Source organism: Cheilinus undulatus, linkage group 14 (genome assembly GCF_018320785.1).
Source record: "Cheilinus undulatus linkage group 14, ASM1832078v1, whole genome shotgun sequence".
NCBI classification, from domain to species: domain Eukaryota; kingdom Metazoa; phylum Chordata; class Actinopteri; order Labriformes; family Labridae; genus Cheilinus; species Cheilinus undulatus.
This window is the reverse complement of record NC_054878.1, coordinates 17,290,302-17,312,877: the sequence shown is the minus strand read 5'-3', so window position 1 is coordinate 17,312,877 and position 22,576 is coordinate 17,290,302.

Genomic DNA, 22,576 nt, shown 5'->3' with positions numbered 1-22,576 from the left:
CAAGGGGAGGATTTAAGCTGAAGAGCCGCATATTCACAGGTAGAAAAATTACTGAAAGATAATTTTTAAAATTGAAAATACTTTTGAATAAAACTGCCGCTCCACCTCCTCTCTGATTCACTCTGGCCTTACTAATAAAACTATAGTTGTGAGGGGTTGACTCAATAAGAACAGCTGTGCTGTTGTTTTGATCCAACCAAGTCTCAGTTAAAAACATAAAATCAAGGTTGTGCTCAGTGATAAAATCATTGATTAAAAAGGTTTTTCCTGCCAGAGATCTTATGTTCAATAAAGCAAGTCTTAGTGTTGTAGGAACATCTTCTATAATTTTTGGGACGGACTGTGATTCATAGGGAATGAATTTCAAATTTGACAATCTTATGCTGTCACTTTTGTGCCCCCAGTTTCTTAGCACATTTACCTTTGTTCTTCTATTGCCGATCAAGACAGGAATTCAGCAACCTGATGGCATTCAGGGCCCCGGCTTGGCCTGGGAAGACTCATGACTGCTGATAATCTTGCAGCCTGGACCCAGGACTCATCAGTTTGTACTTGTAACATTTCGAACACAAGCAGCCTTATCATCCTTGTAGGGTTGAGGAGACAGAACATGATGCTTCCTCAGAGGGACAGGAGGGGCTGGGGGACGGGGCTTTAGAGCCTGTGTTGGAGGTGGTGGAGGTGGTCGGCGTGGGGTGTTAATAGGACAGAAAATGGGAGAAGGACGAGGCGTACATCTTAGTCCAGCATTAACCAGCTCCTTCATCTGGGCAGTAAACTCCAAGTGGGGTGAGGAGGGAGAAAGGGAGAGTAAGGAATTGGGGTTTGAGGGGGTGAGACAGGTGGACCGTCATAGGTGCTGTTGCTGTTGAGGGGAATGGAGGCCCCTCCTCCTCTTGACTCTGATGTCTCTTTGGCTCAGAGCTCTCCTTGGGTGGGGCTGAATGTTGTTCCTCTACAAGGTTTTTATTCTGCTGTGTTTTGTCTTTCTGCCAGGCTGATTCCTTTTGTTTAAAGTCCTTGGCAGAGGGGACTGATGGGTGACGTAGGAAGTAAAATAGGTTAGAGGCCAACAATTTTATTCCTGGCTTGTTTAGTAAAAGTCCATTTGCTTTAAAAAGATGTCTGCGCTCCCAAAAGATGTGAAAATGTTTTAGACCCATTTTAGATTCTTATGAGATTCTTTTTTTACTAACATTTTTTTTTCCAAGCCAACATACAAGCACCCTCCCAACATCAACAAATTAGTTCAGCAGCCGTCAGCGCCTGTACTGCTGCCCTCAGTGAGGATATAGCAGAAGGTAACCTTAGGAGCAAGTTCAGCATTGTTCAGCATCAACATTTTGGTGGGCCAGATGATTATACTCATTATGTTGTGTGTGAATTTTAAGACAAGATAGTGTATACATTTAATACAATGGCTAAATAGTTGGCTGCTGGTTGGTTGTTGTCTCTAAAAGCGGGATAGCCAGCCTGTGAACAATAGAAAAGAAAAAAAAAAATTGATTTTATTCAACACGAGTTATCAGATACCAGATTCATATATGAGAAAAAAGTTGCTTTTTTTAGGGGGGATTTGGACATTTGCCACCCCATTTAAAATGATTCCCCATTATCAGGTCAGTTAGATTGACACTAAGCACAGGCTTTGTTATGTCTTTATCATTTTCTTGCTAAACTGTATGCCTGCCACAAAAGCTAGCATGCTTTTGAGACATGGGATTGTCTGTTTTGAAGGATTGGAGCTGTGTTTTCTACAATAATCTTGGAGAACCGGAGCAGAAATGTCATAAAAGACAGTGGTGATTTCAGCACCACAGTGAGATGGACAGCTCCTCTGCTCTCAGGAGCTTGTTGTCGGACGTTTACAGTCACACCTCTGCCCATGTGACTGAACACTTTTCTTTTAAATTTTAGAATTTGCAAATATAATAGCCAATACAAAGGTCACACATGGTCTTTGAACATAGATGTTTTTTTCTTACATTTTTGGGTCTGTAATCTGATTTCAAAAAAGGGTGCAAAGGCCTGTCAGAACTACCTTATGCCACCAGATTCCTCTAAGTGCTGTTTTTATGGAAATTAGTGTTTTGTAAGCTAATAAAAAGTTGTCGATGTTTATGTTGCATCTGATTGCAGGATTTGAATTAAATAATAACAGAAGGAGTCATGGAGTAGACAGAAGAGAAAAGAGGAGAGCCAGAGGAAAGAAAACACACTTTAATTACAGTGGTCAGAGCAATGTTGTGATAGAATTATAAGGAGGTATTCAGTGTTCTGTGATACTCTTAGACTGAGAGCAGCAGAGGACTAAGCAGGGCTCTCAGGTCTCAGCTGCTGTGTTCACATAAGACTCACTATAATGGGCTTTAACAAAGCGCCATAGTCATAACACTGTGACTCACAGAAAACTCCTGGAGTCACAGAGTGAAAGAATAGCAAACAACACGAAAGCGTGTGGGCAGGTGGGCTTTCAACATTCCTGTGTTGAAGAGATGCTGTGAACATTAATGAAATACCTTGTACAGCTCACTTACTGTAAATCCGGAGGGTGAAATACCCTGAGACGATCTGTGTCCCTGTTCTGTGCACTGGCCCTTTAAAGGAGAAGGCAACAGGTATTTAAGTAAGGGCAAGGGGGCACATGCATTTTGAACCTGAAATACAGCCAACACAAATCATGGGGTAAGATGGCAGGTTGAATGATCAAACTTGCAGGAAAGGCCTTCATACTAAAGGAGGGTGTCAGACGGGCTGGAGCTGATTAAGTTCAGCTCTTTTACTAGTAAGTTTCCAAATGTATTAAGTGAGTCATAAAGTCTATGTGTCCACAGAAGGGGGGTAAAGGCTTACGGTATGTGAACCCCCTTAGCCTCTAGTGGTAAGTTTCTGCTTTGACTAATGACAGCCTGCTTTTGAATACAAAGAATTCTATCCTTGTATACTGAAAACAAACACTAAAACATACAAGAGGAAAAACTTCAGTACAGGCTTCACATAGAGAACATTACACACCAGTGAACACACTGTGATGATTAATGGGTGCTGTCAGAGTCTGAACATGAGGGGATGCCTCCTGAGTCAAATGGGCGAGCAAGGATGCAAAAATACAGCATACAGGGAGGCAGTATCTCTCTCTCCTGTTTGACCTTATAAAGATGTGGACTGATGTGAGTCAGGTGTATTTTCAGTTTAAACCTAGCTTCACTGAACTGTGATCCAAGCTGTGCACAAGGAGGCTGTAAGTCAATGACAGACAGGCTTTTGGTTCTTCATATTCCTCTCTGAGTCTGACACTGTTCTAGACAAATATGACTGATCTCACGTTAAATCTATGACTTACGCTCAAATGGCCATTGTTTTTCTAATCTTGTTCACTTATTATGAGGTTCTTTTATTCATACAAAAACTTCTAAGTGTATAAATTGGTCAGCAATTTCCAAATTATGAGATTTCTATGTCACGATGTACCATGAAAGAATGAATTGATGAGAATTTCCATGCCTACAGCATGTGACTGTCTTTGTGTTTGTTGTTGTCTATACTAACTTCATCCATCACAAACTTAACCTGGAAAACCACTCATAGAGAGCGTTTGGGAAAGGGCAGAGTCTTTGAAAAAAAAACTGGAGGGTGATCGGAAGAACGTTCTGTCTGTCACATCTTTGGGGGCCAATCAGAGGAACAAAACACGCGACTTAGCCGCTACCAAACTGCGCCCCTACCGAAGGAGTAAACTCCATAGAGAACTGCATAACACGAACCATGGCGACTGTAGACATGTCAGTACACGACTTTTGTCATTTTTGAAAAAAAAGCAACTCACTGCTGTTCTTTGTTCTTCTTTTAATGAAGAAATGATGTCAAGTTCTGATAAAACTGGCGCTTTAGCAGCATCCACACTAATGTCTTCCGCCATATCGCACCGGCCTCTTGTTGTTGCTTGCTTATGTCTCGACTCCACAGCACCCAAAAGTACTGCCCCTCGTCGCTGATTGGTCCTGTCACTTTCTAACTGGGCCCAAACGGTTCAGATGGTAGCTTTGTAAGATGCCAGTGAAAAACACAAAAACGGGCGTATCTATCTGCTTTGCAAGGTTATCTCAAACTAGGATATCTACATTTTTATCATGTTGAGTTTTTGAAAGTGCTTAAGCCCGAAATTAGCAATTCATTCAGAAAATAATAAAATTATTAGGGCTGTCAAACAATCAAACTTCCAATCATTAAACTCAGGGTTTCTGAAGTTTTTCATAGTCAGCACCCTTTACGTTTTATTTTGAAATGACACTGCACCATTCTTTTTTTTTTTTTTTTTTCATTTTGATTGTTTGCTCTGGCTTTAAATAAGGGTGAATTACTTCCTGTTTGGATACAGACCTGCTTTTATTTTGAAAGAAAAGAATAGCACATGCAACTACCATATGATTCATGTGAGTTTTGGGTTAGTTGTCTGATGGGCCACGGTTATGAACTATCAATCCAAATTTCAGTCATTAAAAAAACATCTGTTAACATCTCTCTGTTATGATACTTTTAATGACCCATAGGCAACTGTGGCTGATAGATTTGAGAAATTTAGCTCACAATGAACAAAAACACAGCATGTAGCTGGCTGTTAACTTTCAGTGAAGGCAGTTACATCAGCTAACAGCAGACTGTACTGAGATGAACTGCTTAATTTTATATTATTGTAGTTTTTGGGGCATGAGTTATTTCCCATAAAGACTGGTGATGTCATGGGGCCCCTTTATTTTCCCTGCCAAAATAAAACACCATCAGGGAAGAGGTGAACAACTTTCCATGATCTTAATCAAAACTTCAGTCACACATAGATCTCAGAGTTTTCACGTTTACAGCAACTTTATTCGAACATATCAAGTGTGTTAAGAAATAAAGTTTGGATTTCACTTTACAGGGACTTTAATAGCATCATAATTAGAAGAATGCCTTAAATTTCAATAGGGTCCACACAATGGGTTTGGTGCTAGATACCAAATAAGCAGCTTAGTCAATATGTCTCCTGGAAACTCTAAACTTCAAGGAAAGAATGTTAGAATCTATTTTTAGTTATTAAACAAAGCAAAGCAAAAACAGACTTCACACAGTCGTACTCATATTTAAAAACACTTAAAGGTTTATTTGTGAAACACACAAGTAGCTTACTTTGTGTATTTGCTTTGGAGACAAAAAGATATAAAGCATGGAGGCCAGGATGCTCAATGAATATGTCAATCCACATCAAATGAACAGTACTGAAGAGTGGCGCTAATCTGTGAAAGTAGAGTTCTGTAAACTGTCACAGATGTGCTTTGCTGTCTACTGAAACATTGTTTTCATCACAATAACTGGGATTTATTAGCATGATTTTGAAAAAGGCTGTTTTGAAGCATTAGGAATTAGCAACAGAACAATAAAGTGGCTTTGGGGCCACAAACTCCTTTTCCCAGGAGACAGTGGTGACTTGCCACCCAAAGTATGAAATGTTTCATTCTTTCATTTTGGCTCTTTGGTGAGTTTAAAACATCCCCAGTCAGGGAACATTCTCACTGTTCATTAAAATGGAAATGTGGTTAAACTACTCTACATGAGGAGGAAAGGTGATGAGGAAGTGTGACCTTTATAATCTGCTTTCAGATACATTCATTTGAGAGGGAAGAGGAAGGAATGGCTGCTGGCCCTGTGCTAGGAACCAAAGTCTTCACACACCTGCAAGGGGGGGGGGGCACAAATGTTCCCTATGAAAACAACAGATTGGATCAAAAGCTGGTGGGGGGAGAAGGCAAACCTTTTACCAGGTCCTTGAAATACAAGCTGCAGGAAGCTAGAACATTTTGGTGGACTTCAAACTCTTTGCCTTCAATTATTATTATCAGGTCTGGAAACTCTTGCTCTCTGTGACGCTGACTCAACTCCTCCAACATTTTTGGGGAACAAAGAAGACACACGGACAGCAGCATATTTGTGTTTGATATTTACTCACTCTCCTGTGTCGTGCTGGACAGCCTTGTGAAACGTCGATGATCATCTGATGTCATTATTTAGAGAGTGGATCTGACCTCTCTTAATGCACACAGCAGAGCAGCAGCTTTAGTGAAGGGAGGCTGAATGAGCATCTAAAAGAAATACAGGCTGAAAACAGAGACGCTTATGTATTATTCATACTGAAATAAAATTTTTTAGCTTCTTACAAGTGCTTGACTCGATGGAGAGTTGACCTTCAAACATCGCACAGTGAAAAACAACTGCTTATTCACAAACAACTGCTTCTTTTCTCTCACACTCTTAGAAAATTAAATCCCCTACCACCCTGTGTCTCACTGAAAAATACTACTTGGAAAATGTGCTTGGAGCAAACAGTGTTTTTGTTGCAATATGTGGTAAAATGTGATGTAACAGCTCTGTGTTAGGCCTGCTTCTCTGTCACAAAGGGGGAAGAGGCTCTTGTTTCTTCATGCTGTAACCTCCTGAGCTTTTCTTTAGTTTCTCCCACTTAGTTGGGATCAGTAGGACCTGATCAGTTTAAAAGCTCCAAGTTGCCTTTAAACAGGAATCAGTTTGGACCATTTTGAGGTCCATATATCTCCTGAAGGCCCTGTTTCTGTAGAATATACAGCACTGGATTGGTTTAAGCATCAGCCAGTTGGTCAGTTGTTGGGGGCAGTGTTCTTTTTGACTATAGGTATTTTTAATTTTAGCCTCAATCTTAGTCTTTGGATTAAATATATTTTAGTTATAATCTCATGTCTAAATGACTAAAATGACATTTAGTTTGTTGCCTGAATCTGGTACCAAGTTATGGTAGTTTGTTCCAAGCGCCCTGCCAAACCTGGGATTCATGCTTTCTACAGCTGAGAGGCAAAATAGATACAGATGTGTTGTTTTTGACAGATTTACCCACAGTTGAGAAATATTGATTTTGAATGTCCCATGAAAACTAAATTACATTTTAATCAAGTTTTAGTAATCTTAAAGAAAACTAACATTCCTTTTAGTCAGTTTTAGTCATCAAAGATCTATTCTTAGTTTGATATTTCTGAGAAAAAAGGCTGTTGATGAATATGTTTAGTCGTAGTTTTAGTTGATAAAATTAACACTAGTTTGGGGTCTTCAGTCAGTCACGGGGGAGTCATTTTGATCACCACAAGAATTTGTTAAGGCCAAGCATCAACAACTTTCACACTAAAAGTTCTGAATTTATTTTCATCTCCTCCACATACAATTCACAAAAAATAATGAAAGATAAAATCCCCTCAAATTCATGTGAAAATTCTGACAGATTTTAAAGCATCCAATTGAGAGTACCCCAAAAATGTATTCTCAAATTCCCAGATATTTCAGTAAAACTTGAATTAAAAAGCATAAACATTACAATAAAAATATTCCATGTATATTCCAGAAAATTTCCAAGGAAATTCACCAACATTCTCTCTAACATTTCTTATAAAATAATCAAAAATGTACAAATACATTCCACAAAATTCAAGAAAATGAAGGCCCCAACACCTTCAAATCAAATACTCCAAATTACAAATAACAACCCAACTCCCAAAAATTCAAATTAAATTCCTGCAAATTGTAAACACATTTCCCAAATTCCTATGAAAATACCTGAAAATGTTGAAATCAAATATCCCCTAAAACTTCCAGTGAATTTCTCCCAAGTATACAAACACATCCCAACAATTTTCACGAAAATACTCTAAGCTAATACCCCAAAATATCCTAACAAATTCCTGAAAATTTACATGAAATTTCTGAAAATTTTCTAGCAAACTCTCCCAGCATTTCTGGCAAATTACTTCAAAAGACATTCTGGACAATAGTCACCTAAATTCAAACAGCAGAACTGATTACTATGTTGTTGGAACGCAAGCATGTAATGTCCTCATATGCACATGCAGGGATTTAAGAGGTTAATGAGGCACCATGAGGCGAATCTGAGCAGGAAAATCAGCGGGAGATGAGCAACTTGTTCTACAGCCTCAGGACTGAGAACCAATGTAGCTCTGATAATCTGCTGTTGAGAACGCCACCAACAGAGAACGGTAGGAGAGTCAAATACAGACACAACTGGGGGTGAGTTTAGATGGAGCCAGCTTCACTGCGCCCTCCTCCTTTCTCGTATGCTGCCTGAATCTGGGTGAATGTTCAGCTACTGATGCAGCTCTCACCTCTGATCAGCCACTGAGTGAACAAACTGTTTTCCCCAGAATAGAGAAAGTGAGAGAGAAAGAGAATTCTACTTGTTAGCTAACAATGGCCGCCTTCCTTAGAGCTGTGCTGACACACCTGAACGTCTGATGGAGGAGATAATACAGACCCCCCCCCCAGAACTCCTCATCAGCACTGTAGACCATGAAACTGCTCATGGCGTCCTCTTTCTCAGCTTTGGTATGGAGTATGTGAGGCAGAGCTGAGCTCAATGGGACCATAGCGGCTTTCAAACAGCAGACGTCTCAATACTCTCTCTGCAGGGGAATTTAAGGTTTGATGTTGTGGATTGTTTTATAGGAAGAACGAAGAAAATGTCAGTGAGAGAAAGAGTGCAGTAATGTTGACTGCAAACATGCTAGCGTAGTTTCTGTTCTCTAATCTCGATCTGGCTCCTTCTGATTGGTCGACACAGATCAAAGAGTGAATGAAAACAGGCCCGACTCTGCTTTTCAGCGTAGTAACTCTGCTGCAAAACATCCGAGTGCTGGGACAAATAGGGTCCTCTGTGTGGTTTCCAGGAGCCTATCAGAGTGCACCATGTCTCCTTTACTATAAGGTGTAGTAAGCCCTCTCACTGAGCTGTGATTGGCTGCTGTAGAAAAACAGAGCAAAAGATAATTGGTTACCAAACTTGGAGCCATCTTGGGGTTCTTTTTGGTTAAATGTGATTCTGGGAAACTCCTGCCTTGTATTTACACCAAAATGGATCATCAGAATTTGCATATTTGTGCTAAAACAGCCTCAGGACCCACCTCCTCCTGGATAAGAAATCATGGCCTAAATTTAAGAAATTTCTAACCAATGAAATTCATCGCTTGAAAAAATGCTGCAGTTTGAACTCTGGGAAACAAAACGTTACTGGATAGAGTGGCAGGGCAAAACAGGAGTAACAGGAGCCCTGACTGGAAATGCATACATACATTTTATTTAACTCAGTTCCCCATGAAAACTTGCACATTTTTGGTTGTTTTCTGAAGAGTTTAGGAAATTAATGGTAACATGGTAAGTTGAGTTTTATTTTCCAAATTAAAAAGAGCTAAATAAGTCAAGATCAAGGCAATAAAAAATCTTGTTATCATAGGAAAAGAAGGTAGAAAAAACTGAAGAATATCCACTTAGGGCTTCTGTAGTTTTTCAGGCAAACATTCATGACCCACTTTTGGGTCCTGACCCACTACAGCAGTTGATATTTTCAAGATATTTAATTTTAAATCTAAAATGTGTTTTATAATGCTTGTAGACTAATAACATTTATTCAAAATGCTAAAGACAAAGTGAAGAGAGGAAAACAGAAAAAGACACAAATGTAAAAGTCTTGCAGAGGATCAGATGAGGAATAATTTGTACCATGATTATTTTTAAATCAAATAAACTTTAATTTATGCTTGCCTTGTTTTTCTGTGTTTCTTGCCACTGTTTCCCACTCTGAGCTGTGTGTTTGTGTGAAAAATGATTTGAAAATAGAGTGAAATGAGTGAGATAGAGAGCTGGAGAGACATGGAACAATTAATACATCTTTCAACCTACAAAAAAATTGTTCTTCTTATCTCTCTTGTTTTCTGTCATGTATCGTGGTACATTTCTGCAGTAAAGTAAGCGTCTTATTGTCAATATCTTAACAGACACTTGGTTAACATTCAGTGTTTGGCAGCAGAAAGGAAACTGTTAGATTCACCTTTTTCTTCTCTTTTCATATTTGAACAAGCATTTTTGTTTTTTTACCAACACTCACTGTTTACTTACCCAGAACACACCATGCTAGCTGATCAATAAATCCATATACTCTTTAAGTTGGACAAAAACGTCTGTTCATATTTGGCTGAAGAAGAGAACAGTTCCCAGCCTCCTATTTTTTAAAATATTTTCCACTTTACAAAGAAGATACATAATAGAACAAATCATTTACACAGGGAAACAAAATGTGCTCCTAAGCAGAAGTGAATAAAATGAAGAGGAACTCCTTATGAACTATATCTCAAATAAGATTTATTTTATATATTAATAAATACATTTGCAAATTATTACATTTTTAACCATGTGTAAATAAACTGATAAAGACATCCACTTTTCTCACAGGAGCACTTTATAAACCATCATTTTAACATCCTCCGCTGTTTAATTTTAACACTACAGCAACAAAATGTCAAAGCTATTTTTACATCATGAACACAATCAAGCCACCTAAGATGTTTTTTAACTTATTATTCTATTAAAGCTACATATCTTAAGTGTAACCAGTGTAGCCAGGGCTTCTTTAAATTCATCTACAGCATGTATTAAACATACCTCTAATTACCACGACATCATTAGTGTTTGCAGACGTCTCATCAGTCTGAGTCTACTCCCAGAAAATCAGCTCATCTTTGCCCTGATTTCAGTCTGTAAGGCAGCAGTGTTTCCACACACCCTTACAGAATAGTCAGTGATGAGAATGCTTTATATTCCTCCTGCTCCAAGCTGCTGAGCTGGAGCCTCAGCACTGCTGTCAGTGAGCTTGGACTGAGCTGAGGAGGGAAGAGGGGACACGGGGGGGGGGGGGCTTGAGCCCCTTAAAGAGGCCGTCTGGGCCTTTGCGACCTTCTCCAGTCAACAGAAGCACAGCTCTGCTCTGTCCTGTTTGCACAATCCTAGGGGGAGATGTGAAAATACAGACACAGGCAATAAAAATATAGTCCTGGAAGAACAAGATTAAGACACATACAGTCTCTGGTTCAGAGGAGGAAGAACACAACCAGGACCCTGGGAGAATCGTATGGCCTACTGCAACACTTTGACAAGAAATCCTCTCATTTTCTCTTCTTCTTTTGTGTTTGCGTGGAGCAAAAAAGAAGAGAAGAATTTTGCCTGGTGCAGCAACAAGCTCAAAGCATGTCTATAGAATCGTTCTGCTTTCAGTGTTTTGATGTCTTGGAAAGTGTGCAGCTCCTGCTGCTGGTATAAATATCAGCAGAATCACCCAAAAGAATTTGCATATCCACATTTTTGCTCACTGTGATATGATTTGACTTGATTTGATTCAAATTAGAATATTCAAACTCAGCAGGGTGTTATTGGATAATCTCAACAAGGGCTGTTAAAGAGTTTACAGTTATATTTTTGTTTATTTATTAATCCATTTTTAATAAATGAATAAAAAGAGAGTTGCATGTTTGATATCAATAGATTCATTACAGTTCGTAGATTTATTTGATGTCTCAGCTGACCTGCTAGCCTTAAAACTGAGTCCAATACAGGTTCAAAACTACAATACTGAGGGCAGGTGAGATGATCAGTATCTTCCAGTGTTAAAAGGTTGAAACAGGGTAATATTGTATTTTTAATGCCATGTTTACAGTGTAAAATTGTCAATTTTTTCAAATAGGACACATTTTTATGCTGGTATAACAGCGACTTCCTGGCTACCCCATTGAAGATGGTCGAAAGCCTGTTTCAGAGTAGAAGCATGTTTTGGAGACAGAAAGCTTCACTGATAGTAGCTCTTTAGAAAACAGCTTTATTAAATAGGTGCATGTAAGCTTGTAGCCTTCCCCTGTGTTATCAAAAAACACATTGTAAACATATTCTACCTACATGGATGTTCATATGTGCTACAACAAGGTAAATATGGCTCTCCATTGATCATTTTCCTGTCTATTATGGTCCATAACTGCACACAGCTTGCAAAAAAAAAAAAAAAAAAAAAAAAATAGGCCAGACTTCAGATCTCTAAATTCTCCAAGCCTGAGCCACACGTATCAGGTGCATGAGACGCAGTGCTCATGCAGGCAGTCTGAATGCCCTGACTTGTTAACATGCAAACAAAATGAATATCCAGGCATGTCACGGTCGAGACACGCATGTCACGCTCCCAGTCTGAAACGGGCTTTAGTTCTGCCTGTGTGAACATGAGGTGTGCAGACGTAATGACTAAGCTACAGGACACCTATTCAGTGAAGCATTTAGTCTCTTGATCACATCTGGAAGTTGCTTTGAATTTGTTTTATGGGCTGACAGACGTATTAAGTTTTACAGAACAAGAGTCAGCCAAGTATTTCCAAAACTTTTGACAATGAGCAAAACTGTTGTTGAAGTGAGAAGGCTAAAAATCTATTAAGAATTCATCCAAAAGCAAGCCAAACTGAGATAAAAATGATGATTAATCATTTATGTATAAATCATAGACTCCAAAATGCCCTCAGATTGAGATTTAAAGCCTCTTTTACTGTTTATTCTTTTCACTGCAAGAATTCTGATTTGTTTTCTTTTAAGCTTTACTGAAAACACATGTAAGAACTTCTAACTTCCTATGAGAGCTGCTTATTGGAGATAAAATGCTTAAGGAATACACACCAACATCATTTAAAACTTTTCATTAAAAGCCAAGCTTAATCCTTGAATAAATGGACTGGATTATTTCATAGTGACATAAGGCAACAATATGAATTTTGTTTATTTTTGTAAGTCTGCCACACGCCTCATCAAGGATTAGCAAAAACAAAATTGAAGCATTATTTAGAAAATAACTGTTAAACTCTGCTCAGGTTCAGTAATTCAAGCCCCTCAGAACACACGGCATTGTCATCGTGCAGAAAAACAAGAGCAGTGATGCAGAGACACAGGCAGCCATGCATATACAAGCCAAACATCAAATGTACCTAAAACCACACAAACATGACCTTAGCAGAGACAATGTCAGAGGAGAATAATCCTGATAAAAATGATGTTTATATAAAGTGGCTGCTCTGTGTTGATAACATACTGTATGCCTGGAGGGGACTTGATGAGAACTGGGTGGGTGTTGAGCACATCTAAATCCTCCTGGTTCATTAAAACTAATCAGTTTCTGTTTTATAGAAATAACTGCAAGGTCAGAGTTCTGCTTTTCACTAAAGCCCAGTGGATAAACACAGTTAATATGTGAAATAATCATCTAGACAGGTGAATATGAATGCAATCTTTACAGTGAATATACTACACAGATTTTTATTGAATTATATCTCTATTTTTTTCTACATGCAACTACATAGGGTTAAATGGAAAAACAAGTTCTTTTTAGAGCCTACTCAGTACAAACTTCATGTTTTCATAGGTCAGATTTTGCTAGTGGACATCAGTCAGGGTCCTCTAGACCTTCTGAGGGCCTATGTTTCTTACTAAATATACCCATTTAAACATGCCTTTAGCATTTGTGTTGGCATGTACAGTGATAAGTGAAGAAGAGCGGTGATTCATCCTGTCACTTAAAGTCAATGAGCTCTTCAGAATGACCCATTTTGTATCACAAATGTTTGCAAATGGAGACTGTGTGGTAAGGTGCTTGATTTTATACTACTGTGGCAACAGGTCTAATTGAAACCCCTGAGTTGAATAATTAACAGGTTTGGCCAAAACTATTTGTCCATATATTGTATATCAATATATGCTTAACACAGAGTCACACCTTTATGTGAAAACATGTCTGCAAAACAAAAAGAATAGAAACTGCAACCTGAAACTTCCAAGCTGTGAGTGCCACTCTTAACTTGTTTTCAGTGGCCAGGTTTGATATGTATTTTTTCTGTATGTATTTTTTGTCTTGTTATTCTGATAGGAATATGAATATTCCATATTTCTGTTATTCCGATAGGAATCTGGAATATTCCATATTTCATGTATGCTGATCAGAATGTGGAATATTCCATATACAGTGCTTAACAAATTTATTAGACCACCACCCAAAGTAAGGTTTATGCCACAGCTGCCCTGAATTAATAGCAATGGTAATTACCAAAAACATTTTTTATGTTTCTGCAATGGTTAATACACCAATATGTAGAAGCATTTTAACCCAAATAATATTTTTAACGCTGAAATATAATTATTATTGTTATCCATGCATTTTCAAATTTACTGATTTACAAAAAAACTGAAAAAAATAGTAAAGCACATTATTATTTCTTGATTAATATGTCAAATTATAGTTATTTACTTGCATTCCTGAACAGAAAAAATTGTTTTAGTGGTTAAATGTTATGCTTGATTAATTTCTGACTTCTCAGAGAAGCCCAGTGAGCCGGCTCAAATTTGGATATTAAAAGGTGAATTCAGTTTGAAATTCCTCATTCCTGTTCAAAATGGTAAAATGTGCAGAGCTCACTGAAAATGAAAGAGTCCGCATTAAAGCACTTCATGATGCTGGATGGTCTCTGGACAGGTGGCCTAATAAATTTGTTAAGCACTGTACCTGCTTTGTACTTATTTTCTCCCTTTTTTGTGCAAAGAACTTCTAAACATCTGGACATTAATGGACAGTAAACTGATTATACAATTCAAGTCTTATATAATTTCAGACTCTAGAGAAGGCTGATTTAAGGCAGATGAAAAGCGAGGTGGATGTGTGGCTGTGCTGGTCTCTCTGTAACAAACACATGATCTAAACACAGAGAGACATCTTAATGACATTCACCAGCAGATCCAGCGATGCGTGCTTCACAGTTGATGGCTGATGTAAGTGGACAAGAAGACAAACCTGCTGTACAGGTGGATGTGTGGCGTAGGATGTGTCCCTCCGTTAAAACGGTGTGTTAATGTGTCAATTCCCACTTGTGTGTGCATGTTAGTCTCTGTGGGTGTGCTTGTGTATAGGAGAGACGACAAATGGATCTGTTAAAGCCAGTGAAGTGAAAGGAAGCATTAAAATGATGTTTGACATGAGAGCGAGGCGAGGAGCAGCTGCACATGCCCAGTGCAGCGGCAGGCTGACAGGCCTGTACGTGACATCAAACTACAATCTCAGAGACTGCACTCGAACTCCCTCTTATTTCAACACTTTTACAAAAACAGCACAACCACACTGCAGCCTTCAGCAGTCCTCTCAGTCATGCAAAGCTGCAAAACAAAATATCATTCAGGTGTCTGATAAAGGTCATAGCTACAACCTTTATAAACAGGCAGGAACATGATGAAATAAAAAGTCTTACGTGATGTTTATGTGACTTTTGGTCAAGAGCTGCCTTTGAGAGGTTTTCAGTCAAGGTTGCAGCACAGCTGAGTTTGACACTAGCTTCTCCTGGCTGATATGCCGTACATTAAGACAGACATCGACTTAAAATAACTCGAACATTCGACACAAAATTATCCTGCCTTTTTAAGCATTTCTGTCTATCTCTCTTCTTCTCTGATTCATTATTTCATACTCTTTTTTTGTCCTTTTCAAACAACACTAGTTAATTTATAAAAATCACTGACAGCTGTTATCACTGAGCTTGAGCTACAGATGTCGAGATTATTTCATAGTCATAAATTCATCCATCATAAATTCAGTTTTCTTCAACAAACAGAGACAATAGATTAAAAAATAAAGTGTCAGAAATTAACAACAGATGAGAAGGTGTGGGGTTTCAGCCAAAAAATATAGAATTTAATCTGAAATAGAGCAAGTGTTTACTGAAACAGAAAAACTACAGAGACAGACACCCACACTCATCCATACTCTTCTTGATGTGCCCACTGATGCAGACTCAAGACAAATTTCTCTCTTTGAAAACAAAGCCAAATCAAACAGTCTGATTTCTGTCACTGGGCTGTTTGGCTTAAAGGCAGCGACACTGACATCTGACAAAACATTGTTGCAGAAACACCCATGAAAGTGGGCAGGCATGCAACCACACATATTACACAGGGCCAGTGGGCTGTGGAGCAGTGGGATTACGGCAGAAGAGTTCTGTCAACCCCTCGTAGATCCAGACTTTTGCTCCCAGGGCCCAAAACTCCACTGCATATCAGAACCTGCTTGCATTTTGTCCACAAACCCACCAACTGGACTGGCAGGGTTCATAATTCAAACACCGACTGGAAAAATGAACAAATTCTTAGAATTAAAACCCACAAAATAGGAGATCATAGACATTTTTCAGGATGATAATTCATAATTTACTCAATCAAATGGGCATAAATCAGTCAGTGGCTTAGGATGGGAAAAGGCACCTAATTTATTCTGTTTTTGGATCTACAATGAACAAAAGAGTGTTGTTTGAAGTTCACGTGTGTGCCAGAATACATCTTTTTATAATCCACTCAAACAAAATGTCTTTCTTACAGTCCAGCATGTGCATGTGGTCTGTCTGTGGTGATGCTGTGACTTTATTTTTTTGATACAAATGCAGAAGGTGTGATCATTAGCAGCAGTAAGAGAGGGACAGAAAGAAAGGAGACAGAAAATGACAGCGAGAGATGATCAGAAAGGCAGTGACGGTCATGGGCAGAGATAAGAGCCTCAGTTGGGTTCTTACTGCAGTAAGTACAGGAAGTCATGGTAAATAATTATTTGCTGCTTAGAGCTTGAGTTACTTCATATTCCACTGGCTGTGTGGCATTACTATAATGGTGTTCACGTTAATGTGTATTAAATAAAAGAAGATGAAAAGAGTATTTTCATCTTTGACCCTCAGAGGTACATGGATATGATTTACCAGCATAAGCATAATTTTACTTTAGTCTAGACAATAGCAATGTAACATGAATATTGGAAGTTACCTTCATCTCACAATATTAATAATACCAGGTCAGAACCAGCAGGCATTTACAAATAAATATTCTCCTAAGATGAGTTCTCTTGCAGACTGAATAAGATTGCCCTCATGGACTTTCCTTTATTTTGTTGCTTTCATTTTACCCTCGACCTTTACAAGCCTTCCAGGGCCCAGAAGCATCCCCACAGCATGACGCTGCCACCACCATGCTTCACAGTCGGGATGGTATGTTTGTGGTATTGTGCAGTGTTTAGCATCTTGTCTGATGGCCAAAAAGCCCCATTTTGGTCTCATCGGACCAGAGAACTTTCTTCCACTTGACCATGGAGTCTCCCACTTGCCTTTTGGTGAACTCTAGTCCAGATTTAATTGGAGTTTTCTTTAACAGTGGCTTTCTCTTTGCCACTCTCCCATAAAACTTTGACTGGTGAAGAACCTGGGCAACAGTTGTATGCAGAGTCTCTCCCATTTCAGCTGCTAAAGCTTGTAATACCTTCAGAGTAGTCATTGGTGTCCTGGTGGCCTCCCTCACTAGTCTCATTCTTGCACAGTCACTCAGTCTGTAAGTACGCCCTCATCTAGGCAGATTTACACATGTGCCAGTGAATTCTGGGGGATGTTTAGTGCCTTGAATTTTTTTGTATTCATCCCCTGACTTAAACTTTTCAGTAACCTTTTCTGAGTTGCTTGGAGTGTTCTTTTGTCTTCATAGTGTACTAGTTGCAAGGAATACTGCTCAACCGGAGACTGGACCTTCCAGACACAGGTGTCTCCACACTGCTATCACTTGAGACACATTCACTGCACTCAGGTGATCCCCATTTCACTAACTGTGAGACTACAAGCACCAGTTGGCTGGGCCTCTGCTGAAATGGGTCAGTCACTTTGAAGGGGGGGTGTATTTCTGTAGTCACTCATCCTACTTTTTTTCTTTTTTTTTTTAATGAATTACTTTGTAGAAATGTGTTTTCACTTTGACATTAAAGAGTTTTTCTTTTTCTTTTTTTTTTTTGCAAAAAAAAAAAAAAAAATCAATTATATTGAGCCTGATTGGTTTAGGAAATCAAGGGGATGAATACTTAATGTAGACACTGTAAAAGGCTGTATAACTGATGCCACCAACAAGACTTCCCCTCTGGGTTACCAAGGGCCTTTTGGAGTCTCAAACCCAACAATTTAATCAGCCATATTTAATTTTGAATTTCTGAATAAGGACAGTCTCCTACACAGAGGCTAAGAAGCTTTAATTTGATAAGACTGCATTCAATCGAGAAGCGTGTCTAATCATTCATTCCCAATGCTGCCCACAGCCTCATTTTAATGAATCACAGGCAGGCACAAAAAAATATTGCTTTCCTGAAACGTACATGTTCATTTGTGCACATTTTATTAACAAAAAAGAAAAATTAACTAAACCTAAATTAAAAGCTTCATTAAATGAGAAAATTAGTGTGGGAATTGTGAACATGTGTTTCTGGCTCCCTGCATCATAAACTCCCCAAGGTCAAACCAAACACCAATTTACAGCTCACAGACTCAGACATGAGTCTCAGCTCTGAAGAACCTTCACAAACACAGAGTCAACAAGGCTTCAAATGATGGAGAGAAAAGTTAGGACAGAGACTCAAAGCTGTGTCTGCCTCATGTCTATCAGGCCTTTTAACAACTGAAAGAAGTAAGAGGATAAACATGAAATTTCCCCAATTCAGAACTCTTCAGTACAGACACTAGTGTTTGTAAGTAATTTGGGATCAGAATATGTCCTTTCTAAAGAAGCCCCCTTACAGAAAACCTTTGCTTGCACCTGTTCTCTGAGACCTTGGAGCAGCTTTGAACTGTATTTCAACAGCTCCTTGTTTAAGTGTTTGTGCTCTTGTTTATGACTGTTGGCATCTGAAACTGCTCTGGTGCACAGACAGAGAAGGCAGGGGAGGGGACTGTATGTTTCATTCCTGCATGGCCTCACATAAAGGGAGGTCAGAGGAACAGAGAGCTCAGAGAACAGAGATTTAAAACCTAACAGCTCCCTGGTTTGGATTTTCTTCTGAGCTCAGGTTCTTGTCTGAACAGATCCGCTTTGATTTAGCCTTTAAAGGGAGTCATGGTCCGTATGTTGGACAAAGCCCGTCTGAAAATCAAGGAAATCCACCTTTAGGAAAGCATCAGCTAAGACTATTTGTACCTTTAGTTGTCCCTGGGTGCTGAACCTTTTTTTTTTTTTTTTTTTTTTTTTTTTTTGTATTGTTAAGTTTAGAGAAAGCCAGAAAACAAGAGCATGAGATGTTGCTTAGAGGCAGAATATTGCACGAAGAGATCAGCTTCCTCTCTAATCTCTACTCTTCCTCAGTTTTCTGCTCAGCTTCAGTACAAGTTTGTTTTTGACTCAACACTTCATTTTGAACACTAAACACTTGAAATGATGTACAAATCTGCACACTGCATCAACATCATAATACGATTAGGAGATTTATTTTGCCGTGAATTGAACAAATGCTTGTAAGAATGTGAAAACACGCATGCTACTGTCAACACTTGTCTGTGTTTATTCAGAGCTGATCATTTTTCAACCCCCGATGCTGAGGCTGTGTTGGTGAAGACAAAGCCATGTTGGGTCTGAGCGCTGGCTAATTCTTCTACTCCCTTATCTCCGAGGCCAGAGTTCAAACTTAAAAAAAAAACAAAATGATTACCAGTAGCCTACATCAAGGGGCCGAAGGACTAAATCACAGCATGCAAAAAGCAAAAGAAGAGAAACAAAATGAGTGTGGATGATTCTTAGTGCTTGCTTTTTGGATATAATATAGGCAGAGAGAATTGGTGAGGGGAGAAGAGAGAGAAAAAAAGGTGATAGATATAGGGCAGATTTCACGTCATTGAGCTTATCTTCACCAACACTGTGTTTCATTTCCTATCTATTGTGGCTCATCTTGATAAAAGGATTCTAACCAAATGGATGAGAATAATTCCTGTGAAGTTTGACATTTTTATAGAGTGATAGCAAAGACAAGCTACTCATATTTGTACAACACATCTATCATCCCATTCTGTCCTTGTACCTCACTGTTTCTTTAGTCCTGTTGTAGAAAAATACACATTCTGTAAGAAATTAACTCCAGCATGACCTGACAATTTTTGTGCATTCACAGACTTTGTGAATAAAGATCAAATATATCTACAGTACACTGATATTATAAGAGTTGCTCAAAGATGGGATGTGGGCTTGAGCTTGTATAGTGCTTTCTAGTACTCTGACAACTCAAAGCCCTTTTACACTGCAGGCCACACCTACCCATTCACACACATCCATACCCATTTACTCATCACCGACGAAGCGGTGGGAGCAACTTGAGTTAACTGTCTTGGGGACATATCAACATTTGACTGCAGGAGCTGGGGATCAAACCCACAACCTTCTGACTGAGAGATGACCAACTCTACCAACTGAGCCACAGTCGCCAAATGAATTATAAGTATTCTGATACTATTTTTGTAAATATGGATGTTTAGAACAACAAGACCTATTTATGAAAAGTAAAATTATCAGCTCATTATTAACTTTATTAGGGGCCAGGGCCCTCACAGTCCAGGGGCCCAAGGCAGCTGACAACCATGTAAAGACCATTTCCCAAATCCAGTCAGGAGAAGTCCAAAAACATGTTCTCCACCAAGAGGAGCTTTTTGTTCTTGCTTTAATAAAAAAATGTGGCCAAGTTCTGATCAAACTGCCAGTATAATATAGCTCCATCCAAGCTAATTGCTAAACCGACTGCTACACAGCCATTGCTACCAGCTTCTGGTACAACTAAACCCCGCCCACAGCGACCACCTCATTCTCCTCAAACGATGCTGATTAGTCAGGTCTGTTTTTAGATGTGGCAGTCATTGGACTGTGAGACTGGAGCTTTGCAATATGGGTTTACCTGATGACAGATAGAAATCTGGCCAATCCATCTGCTTTGCAAGGTTGAGCTGCCTGTGACCTTTTAAGTTCTAAAATCACCTCCTTGTTGTTTTGTATCTGAATGTATTTTTTTCAAAAGTGCTCTTTTCCCTTAATCTGCCTGCCAGTTTCTCAAACAAACATCACAACAAGGTTTCTGGAGGAAAAAAAGTGTTGATTCATTCAAGCAGATGCTGCAGAAAACTTTCTGGAAACAGTTCAGTAAAGAGTGGAGAGAAGCTTGCTTTACTTGAAATACCAGCCACAGTTTGGATAATGCAAAGACTTAAATCAATATAAAACACACTGCTGGGAATCTTAATGCCATTTGTGACAGCTTACTCACTTACTCTCTGAGCCACAGGGTGGGGCAATGTGAGGGGCACAAAGTCTCACAAAGCGTTGCTCACAATAATGCAAAGGGGGCAGAAATTCTTTATTATTATGATGCTTTAATATTAGAGTAGCAGGTGACCACACTGGATGTGTTGACCTCTTTGCTCTGCGCTGAGCTGTGTGGCAGTATTATTCTTATATGAGACACATTTGTGATGAGCAGGAGGCAGAGGCCAGCAGAGCAATGAAGGAAATGAGCAGCTGAAGGGCAGAGCCATTCTGGGTTAGTTCATTACAGTAAGAGTCAAAAACACTGAAGCTGAACCCCTCAGTGGGTGCTGCAGAGAAACACTGGCTCTTTTTAAAGAGGCATGAACAGAATAAAGGCAACGTCTAAGCTAGGTGTAGCTCTTCTGGAGAACTTTCAGGTTTAAATTCAATAGATTTAATTTGGACCAAATCAGCTTCAGTTAGTGACAAGAAAACTTCAAGAGCAAAGTAGAGAAAGTGGAGGACTCAAGGGTCCGTTGACGTGAATTTAGACCTATATCATCCTTTTTTATTTTTACTTTTTTTGGAAAACAATGGCATTTCTGTACGTATTGGCATATCTAAGCTGATATATATGTAGATGTTCTATGTGGATGTTAATTATGCATAATTTTATGTTGGCCGACATTGCCGAGATGTCTCATTAGTACTGGATGCTAGTCTGGCTGGTCAGAGCCATCTGGGATGAAGCATCTAAATGTGTGTTTGTGCTTATACTTGCTGTTTGCAGGTGTAGTAATGATGTTAAACTTGCGTCTCAATAAACTCACTTCAAAAGGTGTAAGTGGATGTGTGCTGTGTGTATGTAAATGCTGTGTGTAAGATTCATTACCGCTGGGCCCGCTGTCTTGATGCTGTTTGGCAGGCAGCTCATCTGATATGCCATGTGAGCTGGTTAATGGGCTTCTGTCCCCACCTCACCCCTGGAGGCAGCAGCAGTCCTGCAGCCATGTGTATCCGCTCCCGGAAAAAGACAATGTACTTTGCCTATATAAAGTATTGACACCCTTGGACTGCCTAAAGAGGAAACAGATTTATACAAAGTTATGCCAATTACAATAAAAAATGTAATGTAAAATAAGTGACTACCTAAGTATTCACCCCCTTTGAGTCAGTATTTCATAGATTCACCTTTGGCTGTAATCACAGCACAGAGTCTGTGTGGATTGGTCTCAGTCAGGCTTGCACATCTTGACACTGCAATTTTTCCCCATTCTTCTTTGCAAAACTGCTCAAGCTCTGCCAGGCTGTGCAGGGACCAGGTGTAAACAGCCCTTTTGAAGTCCAGCCATGAATTCTCTATTGGATTGAGGTCTGGGCTTTGACTCGGCCACTCCAGATCAGCGTGCTGTCTTTAAACTGTGCAGCTTCACTGTATGCGTCTGGTCATTGTCTTGCTGCAAATGAATCTTCTCCCAAACTGTAGTTCTCTTGTAGACTGAAGAAGATTGTCCTCTATGGTTTTCAAAATCTTGCTGCATTACCCTCTAACTTTACAAGACTTCTAAAGAAAGCTGCCAAGTAGTATCCCCACAGCATGATG